A 25,122-nucleotide genomic window follows, 5' to 3' on the forward strand; every position below is an offset into this window, starting at 1 on the left:
TCAAACTAATGGTTTGCCACTGAAGACAGCAGGCTGCATGCTCCTCTAATTAGACTGATGCTACAGGTCGTGGCTTCCCATGCAGGAAGAAGCAAAGCACTTGAAAAAATGAACCCTGCAGGGCAGCAGGGCCATGCAGAGGTACACAGGATGCATAGCAGTCTTGTCAAGGTTACAGTAACAATCAGACTCGTTATTTTACCCATCAATGGGAGACCTGATAGGAACAAATCAGTGTAGGTTAAGTAAGTTTCTCTCTGTTCAGGCTGCTCTAACTGCATTCAGTTTGACCTCCCATTTCAGACAATTTTCATTTCCAATTTAGGCTAGCATTACTATGCTTGTCACCCAATAGCTCTCCACGTGTGCATATGCTGAGAGGGAGAAAAGTTAACTTAGGGAAATCCAGCAGAAAATGTTTTTCCCCATTCATCTTTTCTCTGAGGCTGTAAGTTTTTGATTCTCAGCTGCCTCTTCTGTTACAATGGCAGTCGAATTACATCCCCATCTTCCCAACAGCGATGAAGACAGGTTAAATAAAAGCTACATAACTCCGCCCTGGGGCTGTTTTTAGAGAACAGTCAAAATATAAAGGTCTTCATCTCAGTGCCTGGCATTTCTGTGCGCATGAAAATGAAAAGGCATCAGGGGAATGGAGAGTGGCTGTGGAAGGCCTTAAGGGTGAGGTCAAAGTTTGAATTTAACAGGTATATACTTCTTCTGGGATGCTAGTCCTCCTTGTGACGGCTGTGTCTGGTGGAGAGTGCCATGGAAAGAAATGTCTTTCAGGCTCCCTAGAACAGGAAAATGCTGCAACCTTCATTGACTGCTTCACAAAAGGGGCTTTAATGCAACTCTTTTGTTGCAAGCAGTCCTTGCATGCCAATTAATCTTAACCACAGCAAGTCCAGATCTGCTCATCTTGTGAAATTCCCCAGAACACTAAAGAGTTTTCTACCTCATGGTGGCACATTGTGTTACTTCAGTGTTTCTGTAGTGAGCAGGATGGAGGCATCTGTGTAGTTTCCTATAGTTCCTGTGACAAAAGAGGATGCTTTTATTGGCACTCAGTTGTTTCAAACCAAGCTTTTTAAAGCATTTTAGTCATATCAAAAGGTAGTGGTTTGAACAACAATTAGTTGCATGCTCACAGATCAAGGCAGAGCTGAGAAACATCCCAAATGAATCACCTTGTCCGGCTGTAAGAGGCAGCTGGCAGCAAAAGCTAAGTGGTTTACCAAAACAGTAGGATACGCAAATGAGCAGTTAGGTTTACCTACTTTCACTAGGCAGGCAGCTGTGACCAACACAGTTCCAGTGTAAGGATATTGATAGCAAGACTATTATTTCAGTTATTTACAGGTAGCATTATGCACAATAACAGCAAAACACATCTAATGCACTTCCCATTTGCTGATTTTCTCCTGGCAGAAAGAAAACAGCATAATGAACAAGATTTTAATAAATGGTAGGGCTAGATCTATCGTAAGCAATTTAGTTAGACAATAATTCTAATTACCTCTTAGCTCCTGACAATTGTTGCTGTATTGAATGACACAGTGATTGCATTTGTTCTGCAAGAAGGTAAAAAGGGTTCTTTGTGAAATTTAAATGTGAGGTTTATTGGGGAGTAATGGGGGTTTGGGGGTGGGGTGGGTGTGGGGGGGTGAGGCATAAAGCATTTCCATGGAAGCATGTAGATAAAATCACACTTTTCTGGATTTGTGGGATCATTTACACCTACTCATAGTGTACACATCTGCATTGAAGTCAGGGGAATGCCATGGGTTTGGTGTAAATTTGCAACCAAAATAATAATAATAAAAAAAATGTTTTATAGCAAAACAGGGGCAAATAAATAATGAGGCTGCTTTTATCTGTTGATAGCTATACTAGTTAGAAAATGAAGACACTAAAGGAGGTTGCCTACTTATCTGTCAATCACTACCAGTAATACAGAGCTAATGCGTGGGCTTTTGGTACCAGTGTTTTTTCATTTTTTTGGTTTAGGTTTGGTGGGTTTGTTTCTCGTTTGAGCGCTTCAGGTCTTAGTAACTAAGGGAGGTCCTCAGAGAGTGAAGGGACCTTTCACTTGTGGAGGGCCCTGCTTAACCAAGGGGAGGGGGATCCCGTGTGAGCTGCATCCCCCCTTCTTCACAGGCCTCTGCTCAGGACTCTCCAGGGCAGGGTGGCTCTGCCCCACCATGCAGCCATCCTCTGCACCCCATCCCCCGCAGATGGCAGGTGCAGCTCTCCAGGAGGCAGTGCTCAAGAAAGGAGGGAGGGAATGAAACTGATCCCTTCCTTGCAGCACTGACCTGATGAACCCCTCGCAAAGAGCTGCAAAATTGAAGATTGTGTTATTTAAAGAAAAAATTCATTTAGGGGCCAGAAGAAAAATGGTGGATTATGAGCTGTTGCTAGAGTAGGAAAGCCAAGATGGCATTTACACAGTACACACTCTCTATGGGCTTGGAAATTCTACAATCTTACAAAAATTAGAAATGAACAAAAACTATTAAACTTCTGCATCTACCGATTCACAAGCACTGAGACTGCTGAATCTCTAATGAACTAAAGAAATACCAAATTTCCAAACCACAGCTTTCATCACTATCATTGAAAGCTTGGATCTGATGCTACGTTTTTCAAAAGTTATTAATGAACTGGAATGTGTCATCAGTATTAAGTATAGCAACCCATAAATGCAGACAAATTACTTCAGATAAGAGCAACTTCAATCATCATTTTGAGTACTTTCAAAGTAATTTGAATGTATTTAATTTCAAATAATTGGAAGTAGTATGTTCCCTAGAGGTGTATCTATTTCTTCCCAGTATATATACATATAAAACCAAAACGATTTTTCCGTTATTTGCAATGAGATTTTCAGCATGACCTAAGGGATTTAGCAGTGTCTCATTAATAGTTTCTAGGAAATTAGTATCTAATAAAGACCATCTGGGAACTACTAGCTAAAAAACATAGATCATAAATGTAAGAAACTATGGACTAGGATATTGTTTATTAAGATTTATGTTAAGCATAATGTAAAGACTAGGCGCCAGATATCCAGGATGCCTCTTGTGAAAAATAAGATAACCGCCAGATGTCCAGGATGCTGCTTGTAAAAGAGAAGATAACCGCCAGACAGAAACAAGACAGACGACCCCATATAAAGATATAGGAGTAAGGGGTTAACACCTCCACTACATCCAGGATGCTGCTTGTAAAAGAGAAGATAACCGCCAGACAGAAACAAGACAGACAATCCCATATAAAGATATAGGAGTAAGGGGTTAACACCTCCACTACTTCATAAACACGAAAGTAAAAAGTATAAAAAAGGACTGTTTAAACTGCTCAGGGCGGCAGTTGGCGGAGCGCAGACTCCCCTGCCGTCCAGCGCTGTCTTTGCTCATATTCTACTTGCTATAATTAATAAAATTTTAATTGGATTATGATCCATTGTGGTCTCAATTTATAACAATTTCTGGTGCCGTGACTCGGATAAGGAACAGTGGGCTTTGGTCCTCCGGGGAGGCGCCCCGCGACATTTCGCGGCCCCGCGACCAACAGCTTACTCCAACCTTACCGACGAACCTAAATTCTAGAATAATGAGCAAAGGAGAAACCGGTAAAATCCCATAAAAATTCTGTGCACGGGAGTCCGGACGAAGACGCAAGACGCGTAAGTATATTGCAAATTTGTTCACAAGGTTTGCCGTTCGGGCGGGATTGGGTTTCCTGGAATATAACGAATGAGAGGTTCGATATACTGAACCAAGCGAGTGTGGACTCTTAAGTACTGCGTCTCCCATCTCCCGCGAGGGACTGGGCCAGGAACAAGGGGAGCGAGTGAGTGTATGTTTGTGGATATTCCAGAAGATGGGGGCGAAGGGCAGCAAGCCTTCGAATCCCATGGGAAGGGTACCCACTGTACCTAAGAATACCCCTCTGGCATATATCTTGGACAATTGGAGATATTTCCCTGGAACCCTAGGGAAAAATAAGCAGAAAGTGATAGAATATTGTACTAAGATATGGGGAGGGAAGAGGATTTCTAAAAATGTCTTTTGGCCAGTCTATGGGTCAGAAGAAGATTGGGTAAGACAGCAATTAAACCTCTGGGTTAATAATAAAAAAAACCCTTAACCCGGAGGAGAGTCAATATGTGGAGGTGTGGCTAAAAAACCGGGAGCTAGACTACCCGCTGAATAAAAAAAAAAAACTAAACAAAAGAAAAAGAAGGGAGAGTTAGACGAAACCCTTCTAACCCCCCCCCCTCCTTACATTTCTCCTCCTGCTCCTGCAGAGGTCCCCAGAGCGCCCATTCCCCCACCAGAGTCGGAACAAGGGTCTCTCCCCCTCTTCCTAGACGCGTAACTAGAAGTCAAAAAGGGGCAGCTCAAATATACCCCCTAAGAGAAAAGCCCATGGGGGGGGACCTCAACCTGTGATCGGATATATTTCTGTGCCTCTAAATTCGGTTGACCTACGAGATTTTAAAAGGACCGAGATGGGAAACTTAATTGAGGACCCACTCGGAGTGGCAGAAAGATTAGATCAATTTCTGGGACCAAACCTTTATACTTGGGATAAGATGCAATCTATCCTTTGTCAATTATTTACTACCGAGGAAACCCAGGGACCCCAAGCAGATATTAAATGGCCACTCCAAAGACCTAATTGGGATAATCAGGATCCGGTGCACAGAACTCATATGCAGGACCTGAGAACTATAGTAATTCAGGGGATTAGAGAAGCAGTACCCTAATTGTTACTGTGATTTTGGCTATATTTTTTATAATAATAGTGAGCTCTTGGTGTTGCTGTAGAAAGATACCTGTGTGTTGCATTTTGTAAGTAGTAATTCTGTAAGTGATAAGTGTGTTCTGTGAGTGTAAGCTGGAATGTGGAGAAAAGTGGCCTTTTAATTAATAATTACAAGGTTATTAATAATTGTTATATTCTAAAGACCCCGGCCCACAATTTTTGGAAGAATCTGCACAAGCGTGAAAGACTGATAAGCTAATTAGCATACGAAGAGAGGGTAGGCGGGTTCAGGTAATGAATATGTATAGGCGTTAATGGAATATTCATTGTTTCAAGCTTATTTGCTGCAGTGTTGCTTATTTTGGTTACCGGATTTATGGAATGTAGAATTTGACTTTGATAATTGTTACTGTGATTTTGGCTATATTTTTGATAATAATAGTGAGCTCTTGGTGTTGTTGTAAAAAGATACCTGTGTGTTGCATTTTGTAAGTAGAAATTCTGTAAGTGATAAGTGTGTTCTGTGAGTGTAAGCTGGAAAAATGGGAAGAAAACAGAGTGGTGGGATTTTAAAGAAAAGCCCGTTAGGATGTGTTTTGAGTCACTGGAGGGATATTGGAGGATCCGCTGGTGGAAATGTGAATAGGAAAACATTGATAAAATATTGTAAAATGGTGGCCGCTTTATAAGTTGGAATGTGGAGAAAAGTGGCCTTTTAATTAATAATTACAAGGTTATTAATAATTGTTATACTCATTTATGCTGGAAATGTGAGAACATTTCTGTATTCAGTATATTACAAATGTTGGTATGTGGTTATTGTCTTGAACATCCGAGGGGTGAATGTGAACCTCTGTATGTTTTAAAGTGTATATGGTGTAAAGAATTATTATATGTATGGTGGCGACAAGAAGTTGAATGCCCTGACTGTAAGGTTTGGACGCCTTGGGATAAGAGAGAGAGCTATAAGTGAAATTAGAGTCTCTGTGGTTGGGATAGCAATTGAGATAATAGTAAGAAAGGTCACTGGAAGGAAATGGGGGGGCAGCTGGGGGAAGCGTGAATAAGAGAACTTTGGCTAAGTACTGCAATCAGTGGTGGCCCCTGTATAAGTTAGGGGACAGAGAAAATGGCCCTTAAACGGCACACTGAATTATAATGTTTTGCTAAAATTAATGTTATTTTTAAGGCGAGAGGAAAAATGGGATGAAGTAATGTATGCTGGTATGTTTTTCACTCTGAGGAATCACCCAGAGTAGCAAAAGAATGTGGTATTAACCTAGCTCCACAAGATCCCTTAATATTAGCAATGGAAAAGGATCAGAGGGGAGGTTGTGGTTCCTTCTATGGAGCAACCAGAATGAAACACGTTGTAAGATAAAAAAACTTGTGCTAATGTATGTAAGATCTGAAGCCGGGGGGGGGGGGGGGGGTGGAGAGTAAAAAAACCCTGTGAAAGTGTTAAAGTATTGGGGTGAGTTTGTACAAAGCCCCGTATCCCCTCGAAGGTGCGGCTGAGTCACGCTGGATGCATGGCAGGGTGTTTGCTATTTGCCTGCGAAGGCTGATATGCAATAACACAGACTTAAAGCAACAAGTAGCAGATTTGCATTCAGGGTAAGAAAGAGTTAAAACAGAAGTGCTGCTGCAGAGGCAGGCTTGTGTAACCTGCAGAGCAGAGCAGGAACAGCATCTCCTGCCCCGAACCCTTCGCTGGTGAGGAGGAGGGGGTTGCTGTTGCTGACGATTGAGCAGAAGGACCTGACAATGTCACCCCGATTGCTGCAGCATTTGCAGCACAACAGAACCGGTAACGGCCCCTCTAGGGCAGGCAGCGGGTCTGAGGAGAGTAAAGGTGAATCTCTGATGGGGAAATTTAGATGTTTGAAAGTTAGTTGTGAATAGGACTGGATAAAGGTTCGAGTTGATTTTTACTAAGGTAATCGTGATGTAGAAAAGTTGGTGAATACAAAACCAACTTATTTGGTGTTAAACTACAGTGAAAAAAATTTGTTACAGTTGTGGGAGCTGCTGGCCGCCAGGAAAATATCCTGAAACCTTTAAAGTACAAACTAAGAAAACAAATAAGAATGCCAAATTCACCAAAATCTTTGTTGAGAAGAGATTTATTAGAACATCTAGACGTTTAAAGAAGGGGAAATGAATCCAAAAGTTAAAATGATCAATTAACTAAAATGTTGAGCTTATCTTTAATTCAACAGAAAAGTGGAAGAGAAGACTTCCCTGAAGTAAAAGAAATCTTTAACCAAGTATATCTGAAAGTAAATTCCAAGTAAAGGGAAAAATGCTTTCCCTGTTACAGTAAAAATGATAAACAGGAGGCCTGCCTAGTTCAGGTAAAACAATATCCCTTGGTCAGCAAGGCTGTGGGGAATATTGCATAAAAACTAAAATAAAATACACTCTGTAGTAGTTCTACTAATGTAAATCTGTGTTTTACCATGACTGTGACTTGTTATGGGATGTGCAAATGAAGCTTTGCATTGACAACAAAGTACAAAGAATAAGGCTGGTCAAGTGCCTCCTACCACAATCAAGGGCAAGACTGGGTTGGCCTCTGTGTTTGCCACCAAGAAGGATCTTGAGCTCTGCTGCTGGCTGCAACCCAGTAGGCGTTGAGCGGTGGGGACATATGCCATGCCAGACCTTGATGTGAGGAAGGGCCCCCTCTGTTATAAGAGGGTCGTCCAGGAAAGAAGAACATAAGATGGCCCATTAAGGCACTGATTTGGAAATTGGAAACCGCCTGGCCGACCATGAAGCCATACAAGTAGCAGAAGAGGTAGGAAAGGAGGAATTATCCTTAATACCAGGCGGTAAAATCCAAACTGTAAGTACAGATCAGGAGCCAAATTATTCTAACTTATTTGAGGGATGGTCGTATAGTGGTACCATCCAATTTAATATGGACCACAGCCATAATAGAACATAATAAGATGCATTGGGGAGCTGATAATTTATATAAAAGTCTAAATCAGAAATTGATAGGGCAGAAATTGTTTACTGTAATAAAATAGGTGACTCAGCAATGTGAAATGTGTTTGAAAATTAGCCAGGGCAACAGTGGCAAGTTGATTTTTCCAGACTCCCAAGAATTGAGGGGGTACCAATATTTATTAAATGAATGGACACCCCAACGTATCATACAGTATTATAAACCTGCAACTTGGAATCCTAATGAACTTATTAACGGCGCTCGAGAACCTATCTACAATCTGAATCATATCATTCGTCTACAGGCTGTCTTGGAAATTATTATTAATCAAACAGCTAAAGCTTTTGATGTTAAATGCAATTTATCAACACAGGATGGTTCTGGACTACCTGCTAGCCAAAGAAAGAGGTGTTTGTGGTAAAGTAAATGTTTCCAATTGCTGTTTGAAAATTGATGACAATGGTGAGGTAGTTAAACAAATCACATCAGAGACAGGGAAGTTAGCCCATGTTCCCGTCCGAACTTGGAAAGATGAATATTGACTTGTTTTCCTGGCTTCTCGGGAGCCCCTGGGTAAAACGAATCCTATTTTATTTGTTATGTGGATTAGCCACCTTATTGTTTTTGCCATGTGTTGTTCCATGTTTATAAGATTAATTCAACACGTTATAACTAACATGCAATTTGCTATTATGGTTTCACCCGATGGCGTTAAACAAATGCGAGTAGTATGACAAAATGTACACACAAAATAACATTTTAATAGCCAACAAGAATTTGGAAACAATTAACTCTTAACAATTCAGATAATAATGTAAGCTGAGTAAAAAAAAAAATAGAATAGCAATAAAAACAAGCGCCAGGAACGCAAAGACGACGATATGGAAACGTCTTTTATACTTTTTCACCTCCGCCATAAGTTCTTGACGTGAGACAACAGAAAAACGCACCCTCTGCCTAAACAGCAACAGGAAAAAAAAAAAAAAAAAAAAAAAAAAAGATATATATATAAAATTTTGATCTTCTTTCTAATGAACCATATAGGTTAAACGTTTTGAGAACACTCACCTTACAGAATGTTCAGAGGGCGAAATGTCCACTCTAGACCTTTCTTCTCTAGCAGGTGACGTGGTGGTCTGGTGGTGAAAAAAACCTTACATTGAAAACTGGGACCTGTCATTTGGCCATAGTGCCATGAATGTTACCATTAACAGACTTACCGGGGTGGTAAGCTCGGGAAAAGGGTTTGGGACTTCATCTGGGCACGCAGTAGCCATTGTTGATCACGCGAATGGTCCGTGTATACCTTTGAACATGCGCATGCGCGATTTTAAAGCCCCACAGAATGTGCTGGAAAAATCTGGAAAGACCGCGCATGCGAAATCCCTATAGTCTAGCCATGATAGTGACGCATTAAAAAAAAAAAAAAAAAAAAAAAAAAAAGAACGTGTTAAGAAAAAGTGTTATTTTTAAGTTTTGGTTTTGTATGTTATTATTATATGTATTACCCAACTACGCCTATTGTAATTGTGACGTATTACCTTGTAAGTGTTATGATAAATGTTGGGATTGTGGAAAAAGGTTTATTTGCAGTGCCGAGAATGAAAGTAGCGTCTAATAAACAATAATAGGATAAAAAAGAAAAAGGGGGGATTGTAAGAAACTATGGACTAGGATATTGTTTATTAAGATTTATGTTAAGCATAATGTAAAGACTAGGCGCCAGATATCCAGGATGCCTCTTGTGAAAAATAAGATAACCGCCAGATGTCCAGGATGCTGCTTGTAAAAGAGAAGATAACCGCCAGACAGAAACAAGACAGACGACCCCATATAAAGATATAGGAGTAAGGGGTTAACACCTCCACTACATCCAGGATGCTGCTTGTAAAAGAGAAGATAACCGCCAGACAGAAACAAGACAGACAACCCCATATAAAGATATATGAGTAAGGGGTTAACACCTCCACTACTTCATAAACACGAAAGTAAAAAGTATAAAAAAGGACTGTTTAAACTGCTCAGGGCGGCAGTTGGCGGAGCGCAGACTCCCCTGCCGTCCAGCGCTGTCTTTGCTCATATTCTACTTGCTATAATTAATAAAATTTTAATTGGATTATGATCAATTGTGGTCTCAATTTATAACAATAAATTTCATGCCATTAGAAAAGAAAATCCCAGAACAAAATTGTTAATTTCACTGAACAGGGAAGCATTTTCATTGGTCAGCTTGATCTGAACTGAAACATTTGAAACATTTTGTTGGGAGGGTTGGTCAGTTGGGTTGGGGGGGTAAGGGGGTATTTTGTTTGTACCTAACACATTTCCTTTCAATATTTTTCATAGTGAAAAAGGAGAAAAATCTCCTTTTCAACGTACTGGGGACAACCATGGGGGCTGTGTATGTGTCCCCTCATTTTTCAAGTGGTAATGACTTTGTCCAGTTCTGTCTCCTCTTCTGAGGCACCTCAGGCACCTCCTGCCAGAGATATGTAATGCACCATTGGAGACACCTGCTGACCATGTGTCACGGGAGCAGTAAGTTAATCAGGGAGCTCAGCCCACAGCAAGGAATGAAGAAACACCTGAACGCTGATTCCTACGTCCCTGCAAAACATTTTACAGAGGTGCAACTTACAGTGTATGTGCTGCATAATGAAAGAGTGCAGAGCCCAGAACTAATGATGTGATTGTACTTTTTGCTTAACAAAATGTAGTTCCTTGGCTTTTCACCTGAGGCTGTCAATATGCTGAAGTTTCTGTCCTGTGGAAAAGCATCATGTTCGCTCTCATGCTGGGGCCCTTGAAAATCTAAACCAGCGCAACTTGCATTGTGCCTCTCCCCCCACCCCTTACTTTAGTTTTTCTTCAGCTCATGCCAAAGTTTCCTTCTTTACCTAAAGTTTGGGATCTGTCCTCTGATGCTCACTCTCCCCCAGATCTTGATCTCACTACTTCATGGTCACTACAGCCAAGGCTGCCTCTGATTGCCACCTCTCCCTCGGCTCCTCCTTGCTACTGGCCAGCAGGCCCAGCTCTGCCTTGTCCCTGCATGGCCCCTCCAGGACCGGTACCACAAAGTTATCCCTGACACCCTCCAGAAATGCCCCTGGCAGCTCGTGCCCCACTGCATTTCCCCCTCAGCTGATGTCAGAGAGGTTGAAGTCCCACCAGAGAAATAGTGTCGGTGGCCAGAGACCAGGTGGTCGGTAACAGCCCCCCATGGTGTCATCTGTCTCCCTGCCCTCTTCTCCAACCCTGGCCCATTTGTTGTCACCCACCTGTCACCCACCCCACAGGGGAGCCCACACAACCCACACAACCCAGCTGCTCCCTCACATAGAGGGCCACCCCTTCTCGTTCTCCTGGCCAGCGTCTGCTGAGGAGCTTGTACGCACCTGCTGCAGCAGGTCAGTCACACGAGTTGTCCCACAACGTCTCAGTTATTCCAACACCACATGGCACCTGTATGTCCTCCCCCTAGTTATCACGGTCCTTTTTGTCATGTTCCTGCCTCTGCCTCAGCCTTGTACCACTAAAATACTCGCAGATGTGGCTGTCACAAAGCTACACATCTGTCTGTACAGAAAAATAATTTTTCTGCTTATGTGCATTTTGTGCTTTAGTGCAGACTGATGCTGTTTCCTTAAAAGCCTTTTCACGGCTGCGGAGTGCTGCCCATTCTCATAACTCATGACATACTGAAACCTTCACCCAGAAAAATGCCCCACGTTTGATGGAGCGCACATCTTTGTCTTCCCCTGGCCCATCACAAGCCACCCAGCCACCTGGGATACAGGAGGTAAAAATCTGATTCTGACCTGACAAAAGGAGTTTGGATCTTACCAGTGCCGCACTCCACTGGCTTCACCACTTCTAACAGGATTACAAGATGTTTCGGAACCTCTCTGGTGAAAGGCAGGCTCGTGCCATTTCTGATGACGAGGAACAAGGAACAACACCAGTTCTTTTCAAACAGTTATCTCAAGGCACTCCCTAGACTGAATTGCCCTTCACAAGACTGTTTATCATTACCAAAACAGAATTTACAATAGAGAAAAAGGATCACGATTAGTTAAATACCAGTGTTTCCCACCAATTATTTGACAAAGGAAAAGCTGATGAGCTAACTGAAATAGCTCAAGTTATTATTAACAGGAACAATTGGTAGAAATTCTCATTTCCATCATTGAAGTTATTGCTTAAAGATGCTTTAGTTGCAAGTTCACTGTAGAGGTGATGAAGGTGAAGCACAGAGGGCGAGTGTCAGGTCTCTTCCCTACATACGGGGCTCTGGTGGTTGTTTTGTTGGGTGGCCTGATGAAGCGTGTTGGTCAGAACTCAGTAGGAGGTTTGTGAAGGGAATGGATGAACCATGGTTGGTGGTTTTTTGTTTTGGGTTTTGGGGTTTTTTTACGTATATACCAACCAGGAATGGAAGAACATGGTGCAAAGCTACAAGCGCTCTTCTGCTGCCATTTACTTTCCACATTCAGACTCACCCCGGAGCCAGGTACAAATCGCTTTTAGTAAAAATTCATTTCTTCATATATATTCCCTGGAACTTCACCTCATAATGGATTTGGGTTTTCTTCATGCCACAACCACGGCCTTACACCTTCTCTTGGAAGTTGGCATGCATTGCTGCTTGATCCCGTGAGTCTTCTGCTTCAGTGCTTAAGGATGACAGCGTCTCTCTTCTCCCAGTAGGGCCCTATTTGGGTGGACAGTGAAGTGGTAACCTATAAGAACTGGTGTTCTCTGCTTGACAGTGACAGTCATAAAGTCATAAAGTTATTTATGTCAGAAAAGACCTTTGGAGGTCACCTGGTAAAGTGGCCATGTCATAGCCAGGCCAACAGGAGCAGACTTTTGCCCACAATGGAGATCCCACACACTCTCTGAGCAACCTTCCCAGGTCAGCCCTGTCCTGGGGAGCAAATGTGCCTTCTCTGCCTTGTTGCATTGTTCCCTTTCCCAAGCTGTGTCCTCGTGCCCTTTTGGTGTGTGCGAAAGCCCAGTCCCTGCACCCTTCTGCTTGGCCAGGTAACAGCTGCTGACTGCCCCAGGTGACCAAGCCCCATCCCTGGCCACAAACCATCCCATCTCTGAACCTCCCACAAGACCCCTGGGGCACGGGGGCCTCAGCCACGCTTGCTCCAGGCACCTGACATCCATTGCTCTGGGGGAGCCCCAGGCTGGACTTTGGACTGCAAAAGCAGTTGGAGACGTGCCATGAGCAGGCAGACCCCCTCCCCACGCCTCTCCGGCTGCACTCCTGGCCCCACAGCCCTACTGGCAGGCGTTTGGCCACCCTTGCTGCAAAGGTTCAGCCAACTTCTCACCTCCACCCTGACCCAGAGTTTCTCTAGCACATCTGCCCTGCCACCCTTGGCTGTCCACCTTCAGGGGCTTCTCCTGCCCAGGGCATACTGTGACCTTGCCCTTGGCCAGCCTGCAGTGGCTTTCTCTCCATCCCCATCTCCAGCCTGTCAAAGTCCCCTTGAGGGGACAACCCTGCTGCGGCATGCAGCCTGCTTCTGGGGACTGCCCTTCTGCTGCCCAACAGCATCTCTCGTCCCATTAACACTGAGGTTCAGAGATGCTGCTTCAGTACAGACCACTGAAAGCCTCCCAGGCTTTATTGCTTTTACAGCATCTACCTCTTGACCATCATTCATGTGACTGTCAAGCTATCCAGTAAGATTTTCTAGCTCTTGAAAGACATGCAGTACTCACTTTCTTACCTAGATTTGCTAGCAAGAGAGCCCTTTTCACAAAGCCTTTGGCACCGAGAACAGCACATCAAATGACAAATTTTCCTCTTACTGTTCCCAGACACCCTGTCACTCCACCTCCCGGATATCACCAGAGAGGTTGTCTCAAGTTCTTTCCTCAACTGGCATGGTGAGGTCTCCATAGAGGAAAGAAAATCCCACCTGGTAAAAATGCCAATTCCTTTCTTCCAACATAACAACAGAACTTCTGACTTATTTAGAGACTTTCACTAAGTGGAAAGAGTTTAGCATTCAGTTAGTCCTTGATTTCTTCTGGTTTCAAGGTTCATCCTTGTGCATTTCAGAAGGAAAACTGCTATTTAGTCAAGAAAGCAAAAACATAGTTTTGGTACCTGCCATGGGATTTGGTGCTGATTTCTGACAGTTATGTCTAATAATGACTTACAAGTACTCAAAAGCAACAAGGCTGGCAATATGACCTCATCTCCTTTTGATACAATTGTCAGGATAAAAATTGCATCAGTCATAATTTCCTCTAGTCATAAACACTAGGTGATAATAGTTTCGTATACAATCTGGACCATAGCTGTTTGATTGACTTGACTTCAAATGGTACTGATGCCTTAGAAAAACAAGCAAAACCAACATTTTTCACAAACCTTACTCTTTTCTGCTACTGTTCCCTTTACTAGTCAAAATGCTGTTTCTTTAGAAAGATCTGGTTTCGTGAAAATCATCTACGCTGAAAACCAAAACCAAACAGCTGTGGAGACTAGTCAAACGCATGTTGTGATAGGAACAGTTTGTTATCAAAAAAAGTGGTATTGTAAGAAGAAACAGACCTCAGAAATACAGAAAAAGTACAGAAAAACTCTAGCTCTCAGCTGTTGGATCTGTGTGCACAAGCCCTCAGGCACAGCATTCTTGCCTATATCCTAGCTCCTCCACACTGTTTTCCCAGGTAATTACTAGGAAGACCAAGCCAGCAGATCTTGACTGGCCGCTGGTCATCCAGAACCCCCATTCGAGACCCCCTGTGTGAAGCACCGCTTACTGCATAGCAATGTTCTGGAGAGCCCAGGCGAAATGTTGATATCTAGGAACCTAAAATGAAAATTTCTGACCACATTTTCTATGGCATTTTTTTATGCAAGCACAGTACACAAGATGAATGCTCTTGCATATGAGTTCCTTTCTGCAATTTAATAGCTTGAGGTATATCAGCTAATTAGGTAATCTAATTTTATAACATTCCCAAGAATTATGGAAGATCTAGCCCCTAGATTTAGAAGCTGCTGTTAACCAGTTTAGGTAGATGAGGTTGGTCTAGCTGTATTAAGTACAGCTACATGCAATATTTCAGTATCTTTTTTCTTCTGTATCTACCAGAATAATCACAAGGTATTTCCCTGTTTAGAGTATTCTGGATCAAATGTGTTTCATGCTTACACGTTTTTGATTCACTTAGAAAGTATTTGCAAGTTTTGTCTAAGATCTGCTTTAATCGAAAACAGTTTTCCTCTCAAATTAACAAATCTTGGATCATAATTCAGCTCTTGAACTCTGGGAATACTGAATACTTTTAATGAAAACTTTACATGCTTGCTTAGAAGTAATTTTAGTCGGAAGCAGGTTAACTAGTAACAGGAACAGGCACAAGGAACTCGGAAAACAAGTGAATAAGCATGTTTCAGTTTTCTCCATTTCAAAGTATTTGTGCATGCAATTTTTTCAGCTGGTGCCAAATCACAGTCTACATTCTCTCATGTAACAGACTTGCCAAACTGGGGGGAAAAAAACCCCAAAACCCAAAAATAAAGCAAAACCAAAAAATCCCGCAAAGATTTAAAAAAAACTCAAGTCCCAAACTCTAGACAATCATTGCATTAAGTTTCAGTTTCATCAATCCAATAGCATTTATCAAGCTGCAACTCTGGCTTGCACATTAGCGGGGCATTTGGAAAAGGTATTTTAATCCAGATTTGCCCTGATACAGAATAAGCAATAGAAATACTGGGCCATTAATCCCATTGGAAGGAAGGTCAAAAAAGTGATATTGGTCTACATGTCATTTCAAGTTACTTCGAGTGACAGGAGTATTCTGAACAGAGCCAATGAAATATTTCAGGCCAAGTAACTGTATTTGCTGGCTCAGGCCAGTCTCCCACAGAAGTGAAACCAGATTCCTGACAAATTCCTGTGCAACACCTCACCAAGCACCTCATCTCATCAGAATTAACTGCTCTGTGAGTGGCACTCCCTGGAGTGGTGGTCTTTTCTGATGTGCATGGGATACCTTGTTTGCTTGCTGCTGGAATCCAGAAGCCAGGGGTTGCGTATGCTCTCCTATCGCCTAGGCAAGCTCTGATTCACATCAGCGTCTCACCCTGTCATGCTGCATTACAGGTTGTACAGTTACTGTAATGTATATAACCCTTATGGACAGTGCAGACTCCAGCCCCCCATCACACAGACAGGCACACAGAAAATATAAACTATTTGAAGATGTAGGACTTAAAAAACAACCAGAAAGAAAATTCTTTTTTAAAGGGACCTATGGGTAACGTCAGGCAGCTAGAGGCAAGTCCGCTCTTGCTGACCAAAAGCAAATTTGCACTGCTAATAGTGCTGAGACCATAGACATTAACTTTTCTGTCTACTTTCCCAATGAGGATGGGAAGCAAAAGCTCAACAACTGTTCAACATGCTGCCCATGCTAATCAGCTGCATCTCTTTCCTTGCAATATTTATGATACAATGCTGATGACAAAGGAAGCTCAAGAAATGTTCTTTTTCTCTACAGCTATCGTAACAATTTAGCTGAATCAAAGTCTATGATCACTGAAGACACTGACTTGGGACCAGAACAAAAGGAAAGGAATTCAAGAGATCAAATTCCATGTGAATCCCCCACAGGTCTTGAGGAGCAAAGACCACATTCCTAGGACACCTGCCTCACCAGCTTTCAACACTCTTTCCCTCCTTACCATAGTCGCAGCAATATCATAGATTCGGGGTGCCAGGCAGGACGGGGCACATCTGGAAGGACTTTGGTCTTGTTGGTATGGAACAGTTCAGTGTCAGTTCTTAAACCCAGACTGGATGGAAAACAAGGTCCTCCCCTCACCGTACAGCTGGAGGAGGGAGAGTGTATTTGACCCAAGCTGCATCCCTAGAGCACCGAACTGCAGGGCTGTGTCCCCTGTCCTACACATTAGTGCCCTGTTTACCAGCCTCTGTAGGCTCAGAAAGGCATTGCCAGAAGGGCACTGCTCTTTCTTCCCCCAAAGACTTCTCCAAAATGAAGGGAAAAAATGTACACCTCCTTTTGAAGCAGTTCACTTGTACAGTGCCTGCTTTTCTTAATATGCTTATCGCAAAGATGAAAATAACCACCCCTGCACAGTTAAATCAGTCAAAGTCATTGCTCTTTTTGGTGCTCAGCGAGACATGCAGGATTAATTACCACCACTGCCACCCTGAAATCCCTACGCTGCCAGCTCAGAAAACAAAATGACGAATTGATATCTCTACTCGGCTTTCTCTTGCAGTAGAGAATATTCATATTTAGTATATTTCCTTCCTATAGCCAGCACTATGAAACTGATATGGGAAAATATTAACTTCTTGATTTAAAGAATCACTTTACCAATATACAGGCAAGCGGAGGAAGTTATCTTTATTCGGCAGCGCTGGCTGCATGGGGGATTGCTCCACCAAAGTCGTGCACCCCAAGGGAACCTTTCAGCCCCCTCTTTATACAAGTCACTCATGTCTATTCATTAACTTTCCTGGAAATTATTTACATATTCATTACAATTCCGGGAACTCATTAACATATCTCTTGCCTGGACAATTAGCCCATTCCCTATGTCACCTATTCAAAGATTTAGTACATCCTCAAGTTAACACTAAAGGTCTCTTAAGACAAACATGAGCACACGGTTCTTTTAAATAAATCGCATATGGCCCATTATTCATTCCCCCCTTTTATAATAACTATTCTTTTACAACTATAAAAAATCACTGCCCTATAATAATTTTTCGACAGCACCAAACAAAATATTGAAGTAATACACATATTAATATTCCTAAAATACTACAATAAGTATTATAACAACAGCATGCTTTAACCATTCCAAATTAGGTAACCACGAAGTTCATTTGTCCCATATATGCAGGAGCGGGCTGGAAACTAGGACCATGCGTGGCAATCAGTTAGCTGAGGGGAATGTGCTCGAGCTTGTCTAGACAACAATTAACATGATGAGGCGTGTTTACAGAGCACAGGGGAGTGGAAGAGGGATGGAGCCAAGGATGGCGCCAAGGAAAGGTAACACCTTGCTGTTAATTGCTGGCAGTTAACCACCAATCAGGGATTGCCTAGTATGCAAGGCTTAGCTTCAAGAACCGATCTGTTTAAAACGCGCAGCTTCTGAAAGTGTATAAAACCTCGTGCTTCTGTACAATAAATGGACATTTGCTTGCATCAAGCTGCGTCCCGTCTCTTCATTCGCCGCAAATTGGTGACCCCGACGTGATGCGTTTAAGGATCTGACGTCAAGGGCTCTCAAATCGCCTATGTGAGCGACTTGCAGCGAGTCCCACAGAACTTTGAATGATCTGCTGAAAGGAAGCAGGAGCCGGCCAGAAATCCCTCCGGAGCTGAGAGGTGAGCTGTGGGAAATCCGTAATGGGGAATCAGGCTTCGTCCCCAGAAAGAGACGTATATGGACTCATGAAGGGTCTTCTAGTCAGATCAGGGAGTCCGTGCCTCAGTTTCCTCAAATGGTGACCCCTATGGTGGTGTTCCGAAGCCTTGGAAGAATAAGGACGGAACTGGTCGATAAAAGAGACAGCTCGTGAAGAGGGCTGTGTTCCGGAGGAGACGGCTTGGCTGAACGATCGTCTGGCTGTCTGGACCAGGCAGGCAACCTAAACCCCGAGGATAACACCTGTATTCATCGAGACAGGTGAGCAGCCAAGAAACTTTAGAGACTTTGAAAGAATGAAAGTGTGTACGTACAGCAGCCAATTGTATGATGCTGCCGCGGAGGGGAGCTCCGTGTCGGGAATGCATTTAGCATCTTGGTGGCAAATTCTGACTACTCTTTGCCAAGTGTGGACTAATTCTACTAACGGTGCTAAACCAGAGGAAGCTGTAAATTCCACCGACAGCGCGACCCTTCTCAAGACACCGTCAACGATGGTGATTCTGTCCACGCCTCCTCTGCCCCCAGAGCTTCTGTCACTGATTGCAGCGACCCTCACAACACAGGAGCAAGCACGGGAACAGGACAACTTGGACAGTGATTCCATTGACACTGATAAACCTTTTGATCCAGGTCCTATAGATCTGGAAAAGGAGCTAGACCTTTCCCCCACCCCCTTGTCTCTCCTGATGCATTGATTGTATTTTTGGGGAGGGTGAAAGGGAGTCTGAGGGATTGGTGGCAGGAATGCAAGTGGGAAACACTTCAGTGATGGGTTTTGGGAGTCGCTATGGCATGTTCAGTATTTTGTCAGACAAATCAACCTGCAGAGTGGCAGCCTGTGCAAGACGAGGCTGTTAAAGAGTTAAGCAAAGCAGTGCGGGAAGGGAGGATTCATAATACATTTGCTATGTCCCTTCTTGAAGTGATGGCAGAGCCTTATACGCTCACACTGCATGATTGGAAGTTATTGCTTTGTATGGTACTAACTGATACAGTATATGATGTGGTTATCTGATTTTTGTGAGCTATGTATAGTGACCTTGATTGAAAACCTTAATCGGGGAATTGCTGTTAACTATGAGCAGTTGGCTGGAGAAAATTAATTGTGCCGATTCTGTGACTCAGGCAAGGTATCCCAGGGACAACTGTTTGCAAATGAATGAGACGGCTATTAAGGCAGTCCGGATGCGGGAGTCTTGCCACAGTCTTGCAGGGTCCTAGAGAGTCACTAACTTTAATACTAACTTGATCGATTGGCTTCAGAATATTTTGCAACAAGTCGAACATCAGGAAGCTCAAGGGTTGCTTTTAAAACAACTAGCTGTGATAATGTCAATGAAAATTGTAAACGGGCAACTTTCACAATCGCAACCCCAACATGTGTCAAATGATTGTAACGCAGAACTCACAGCAGACTGTAATTCTCAGGCTGAGTTCTGGAATGCAGCATAACAGATTTTTGCTTCTCTAATCTCTTCTGTAAGAATAGTACACGCTTTTAACTTGCTTAGTAAATTAGGCTGCTAGCTTGCTAAACAAAGTAATACTACAAATACTGTTCTTTTTTTTCTGGCTTATTAACAGATGTTGATTCTGTCCATCATATGTTGCTACAGAACCGAGTTGCTATTGATTTTTATTATTAGCACAGGGACACAAGTCTGAAGGCTTTGATAGGATGTGTTACGTGAATCTGAGTGACCACTGTGAATTAATTTACAAAAGTATACAAAACTCAAAAGCCTTAAAACAAAGATCTGCAGCAGAGCCAGGGGCGGGATGCCTTTGGTCTCTTCTCACGGCTGGGAAACTTTGGGCCATGACTCAAAAGTATTACAGGATTTATTATAATTATCTTTAACCACCTTATTGATGTTTGCCTTACGTCTCCCATACTTTTTTTTTTCTGTATTCAGTGTTTAGTTGATTGTAACATAAAGCAGGCCATGGTCACCCAGCTACACACACCCTTTGCCTCCTTGCAATTAACAAGCAAAAAAGGGGAGGATAGAGAATGTCTGAAGAGAGAGATAGGAGAGGAAACTGGAGAATTATTTGACCTAACAAGAGATGAGAGAACAGCTAGGTCTTGTGAAGGAGAATAGGAAAGATAAACATGGTTATCTAGTGTTTCATAGGTGTCTGCACGCTTGTAGTGATATATAGCTATGTAACTGCATGAATGGTTTCTGCCCTGAGGCTGGTGGTGCATACAGCTGCGGTTTGTGTCCGGGCTCAGAGATGTAAATAGGGGCTTCTCTGTTACGGTAAAAGTGTTTCTCTTTGCATAAAAAAGAGAGGGAATGAAGGGAATGACCCCAGAGGTATGTTCAGAGAAGGCATGCTATGTTTTGAACTTTTTGACTGAACCAGTTCTTGTTTAGTGTGCCCTTCCACCTATGTATAATGTTAATCCAAAAGAAGATGATACTGTTTACACTTTGAATGTCGATAATTGTCTTTCTGTAGATGCTAATGTAGTAGGAGGCTATGATGGGAACGTGTCACAGCGGTTCTTCTCTTATCCAGAGTAACAGCAGGGAAAGCATTAAAGAGTTAAATCACCTTGTTTGGTAGGCAGTTAAGAATGTGGGTCAAAATTGCCACTGCTTTTTGTTGTTGGTTCAAGGACATGGCTGTGAGGATTTTGATGGTATGTGCTGCGTGGATTTTAGGCGCCCCATGGCAACAACATGTTGTCAAAATCTGAGAAAATGTCAGCCTTTTTTGGCATCCATTCACTCAATTGGCAGTATTGTTTGTTTGCTATTGCCTTGGTTGCTGTCATGTTTGCAAGGGCCCTGCAGAACATGGCAAACCTGGTACTAGCTGTTCAAAAACAAAAAGGGGAAATTGTAAAATTGTACGGAACAAAGACAGTGGGTTATTTTGACATTGATAATACGTCTTAGTTGTTTTTTTATTTGTTCTATTACTTATACCTTGTTTTTACTCGTTCGGTTTCAAAGGTTCTTTTTGTGCAACAGGAAGGGGAAGATGCAGGAGCGGGCTGGAAACCAGGACCATGCGTGGCAATCAGTTAGCTGAGGGGGATGTGCTCGAGCTTGTCTAGACAACAATTAACATGATGAGACGTGTTTACAGAGCACAGGGGAGTGGGAGAGGGATGGAGCCAAGGAAAGATAACACCTTGCTGTTAATTGCTGGCAGTTAACCACCAATCAGGGATTGCCTAGTATGCAAGGCTTAGCTTCAAGAACCAATCTGTTTAAAACGCGCAGCTTCTGAAAGTGTATAAAAACTCGTGCTTCTGTACAATAAATTGACATTGGCTTGCATCAAGCTGCATCCCGTCTCTTCATTCGCCGCACATATAGTCTTAAAATTCCATGATAAATCATCTTTAGTAATTTCATGTAAAATCTGAACCTTGTTCCATATCTTATGGATATCTGTTTCAATTTGATCACTTTGGTCTACGTATACACAACAACTTTGATTTATTATCACGCATACCCCTCCTTCCTTTACAGTAATTCAGTCAAGGGCCATTCTATTCTGGATTACCACCTTACTTAAAGATTTCACTTATACACATAGCCACCAGATTTAAAGGAATGTACTGGTTGATCTAATCCTCTGGCCCCGTTCCCACTACTTGCTTATTTATAATTTTTAATTGTCTCTGGAAGGCCTTCACATATTTACACAAATATCCCTCTCCTCCTCACGGTCAGGATTGGAGCAGGAGATGCTCCTGCTGCTCTGCAGGTTACACAAGCCTGCCTCTGCAACAGCACTTCTGCTTTAACTCTTTCTTACCCTGAATGCAAATCTGCTACTTGTTGCTTCAAGTCTGTGTTCTTATTTATCGTGCCTTCGCAGGCAAACAGCAAGCGGCCTGCCACGGGTCCAGCAGGACTCAGTCGCACCTTCGAGCGGGTCACCCCAATACTTTAACACTTCCACAGGGTCTTTGACTCCCAGCCCTCTGCTTCAGGGCCTATATTAGTCCAAGTTTTTATCTTACAACGTGCTTCATTCTGGTTGCTCCACAGGAGGAACCACAACCTGAGCACTTTTTTTTTAACAAAACATAGCAATCATATATTACACAAAAATTTCAACAAGAACATCTTTCTAGTTTAGGTCTCAGTTTTCCCCTATCCTTTTCTACAGCCATAATCAAAGGATCAGGTGGTGTTAATCCCCCACTTCTTCTGCCACACAAACATATCTGCACACATTTCTTCATCCCACTTTTGTTCTCCAAGAAGAAAGCAGAAGCTGTAAAATTTTGTTGCAATTAAGACTTCCTTCGGGTGGCCATCTTTCACCATCACCGAACGTATACAAAGGCCACCAAGTCTGACACTATTTTTTAACTGTCTTTTTGTTCAAATTTCCACTGGGAATTCCGCCGAATTCTTTCCAATGCTTCAAAATACATGCCAGGGGTGGTTTGGTATTTATTTCTTGGCTCGGTCTGCCCCCCATCTTCCTAATAACTCTGATATACTAGTCTACAATGTATTAGTTATTACTGGAGGCACCATACTTATCACAGAACATACACCACAGTTCAAGACCTCTATTTAGCCTTATTTCTTGGTCGTCTTTTTTTTTTTTTTTTTTTTTTTTTTTTTTTTTTTTTTTTTTTTTTTTTCCCGAGGAGATAGTTATCTTAGACACTTGCCACCCTTTGCTCGAGTATACAGACAGCACCTGCGACACTAAGGGCAGAGGCTAGTTCGTGCTTTTTCCAAATGATGTTAGTGTGAATGTTTTGTCCACAGTCTCCCGCTCTAATTTCTGATTATGCATTCCAACACTTCATAAATTGATTTTTCAATCGCTCCGTCCGTCTCTGGCCGGCCCCTCGCGGGGAACACGGACACGCAGCTCGGGGCTCCCCACTCGCTTCGCAGTTACACCGCGTCTCTCACACCCCCCGCGCTGTGCGGGCAGCCCTCAGTCACACGGGCAGTGTGTTACACCGTACCGTGCACCCAGATACAGCTCTAGGAACGCTGACAGTTCGCGTTATCACACAGAGTTCGTATTTCAATGGACAACTGCCAAAAAAAAAAATCCTATTCTTTTTCTGGCTCTAAGCAGCATGTTCAGTTTTCAGCTATTCACCTAGAATTTCCAGAATATATTATTTTTCCTACTATTCATAACTCTAATTTTGAACATGTAACAAGACACAGAGCGCTATTTCAGTTGTTACTTTCTGGGAATTCCCCAACTCTTAAGACAATCAAACAGGGCTATTACCCTTTTCGGAAGGCGTCCCTTCTCTCAGCCCTGCGAGACTGCATCCCGGCTTTCGTCTTATGGGGTAAACCCAAATCTTAAGACACCCTAAAGGAAGTTTTTAGCTTCACGTATCTTAAGACAATCAAATATTCAAAACAAAGAATATAAATACCTTTCATGTTCAGCAGAAGTCCTTGTCCACCTGTGTGAGAAGCCGAGGGGTAGGAGAGTGTCACCGACAGAAGATCCAGCCGGGGGCCCCGAGGGTCCCCAGGCCCCGGGATTCCAGCACCGGCGGAGAGTTCTCCTGCCAGGCTCGCCAGATTGATGCCAAAACGGCACAGAGTAACTGCTCAGAGACCAATTTTGTCTTTAAGCAGCAAAGGTATTTATTTCGTGCAACGCTGGGGAGCTAGCTGATTCGCAGCGGACAAACTAGCTCCAGAGTTTTCACTGAACAGTCAGGTAACTTACACAGTCTTCCTGAGAGGTCACACAACATCCTTACATACATAGTCATTTGGTTTTGACACCTAATCATTCCATTCACAATAGGTGGGATCTAGGTGGAGTAGACCTTTCAATTTACTTTGTTCAAAGATTTCCTGACTTGATGGTCTCCTTATGTCCTTCAGGTGCCCGCCTATCTCTTCTAATTATTCCGAGTACATTCCTTTCTCAACACAAAACAGACATCACCCCGAGCATTGTACCAAACTAATCTTTTTTTTTTTTTTTTTTTTTTTTAAGACCTTGCTCTGTTTCACCCCCAAAGACTTCTCCAAATTGAAGGGAAAATACGTACACCTCCTTTTGAAGCAGTTCACTTGTACAGTGCCTGCTTTTCTTAAGATGCCTATCGCAAAGATTAAAATATCCACCCCTGTACAGTTAGATCAGTCAAAGTTATTGCTCTTTTTGGTGCTCAGTGAGACATGCAGGATTAATTACCACCACTGCCACCCTGAAATCCCTATGCTGCCAGCACAGAAATGCTGGAGAAAAATTTACTTAAGTAATTCCATTCAACTACCTGTTGAAAACAAAATGATGAATTGATATCTCTACTCGGCTTTCTCTTGCAGTAGAGAATATTCATATTTAGTATATTTCCTTCCTATAGCCAGCACTATGAAACTGATATGGGAAAATATTAACTTCTAATGAGTTTGTTTTGTTTTGTTTTATTTGTGGTCTGGTTTCGCAGCAGACAATACACTCAGATCCAAACAGCAGTAGACTGAATATGGTAAGATTTTATGAAAAATCTGAGGAAGCTTGCATTGTTTTTAGAAATTGGCACGTTGCTTGGAGACATGCCAAAATGTATAATCTAAATATTTACTATCGGGGTTCTAACTAAGGATGTGCTTAACTCTTTTGAATTAGGACCTTAACTGGTGAATTAGTACCTGTGAAATGGTGAGAGATTAACAAAGCCGTCTCTGTTATTCCGGGGTTTGCCATTCTACCAGAACTTTACACCCTCTGACACATCCAAAAGAAAGCCTAAATGTAGTGAGATTTTCAGAAAAAGAAACAAGGCTGCTGAGTGTGTTGGAGGCTGCTGATAGCTTAGTTTGAAAGTAGTGAAAGGTATAGGTAAATTATTCCATGGGAATTGGCCTGGCTCGATTTGCATCTGAATGATCATTGAAAGCTTCTGGGAAAGCTCCTTTAGCCCTAAAACACTAACACACTCAAGTTTTCCAGG

General features: G+C 42.6%; 1 protein-coding gene and 2 long non-coding RNA genes across 3 annotated transcripts in view; 2 read left to right on the forward strand and 1 right to left on the reverse strand.

Moving 5' to 3' along the window:
• The window catches only part of LOC308056129 (uncharacterized protein), a 140,531-nt gene that overhangs the window by 93,592 nt on the left and 21,817 nt on the right, over positions 1 to 25,122 (forward strand). The window lies entirely within an intron of this gene.
• LOC308056148 overlaps positions 5,790 to 25,122 on the forward strand; it is a 54,958-nt gene continuing 35,625 nt past the window's right edge. Inside the window, exon 1 of the long non-coding RNA XR_013924727.1 lies at positions 5,790 to 6,000. This is a non-coding gene — a long non-coding RNA (uncharacterized lncRNA). The remainder of the gene's footprint in view (positions 6,001 to 25,122) is intronic.
• Positions 22,257 to 25,122, reverse strand: part of LOC308056150 — a 54,947-nt gene continuing 52,081 nt past the window's right edge. Inside the window, exon 2 of the long non-coding RNA XR_013924729.1 lies at positions 22,257 to 22,383. This is a non-coding gene — a long non-coding RNA (uncharacterized lncRNA). The remainder of the gene's footprint in view (positions 22,384 to 25,122) is intronic.

This window comes from Falco punctatus (assembly GCF_963210335.1).
Source record: "Falco punctatus genome assembly, chromosome: Z".
Lineage (NCBI taxonomy): Eukaryota > Metazoa > Chordata > Aves > Falconiformes > Falconidae > Falco > Falco punctatus.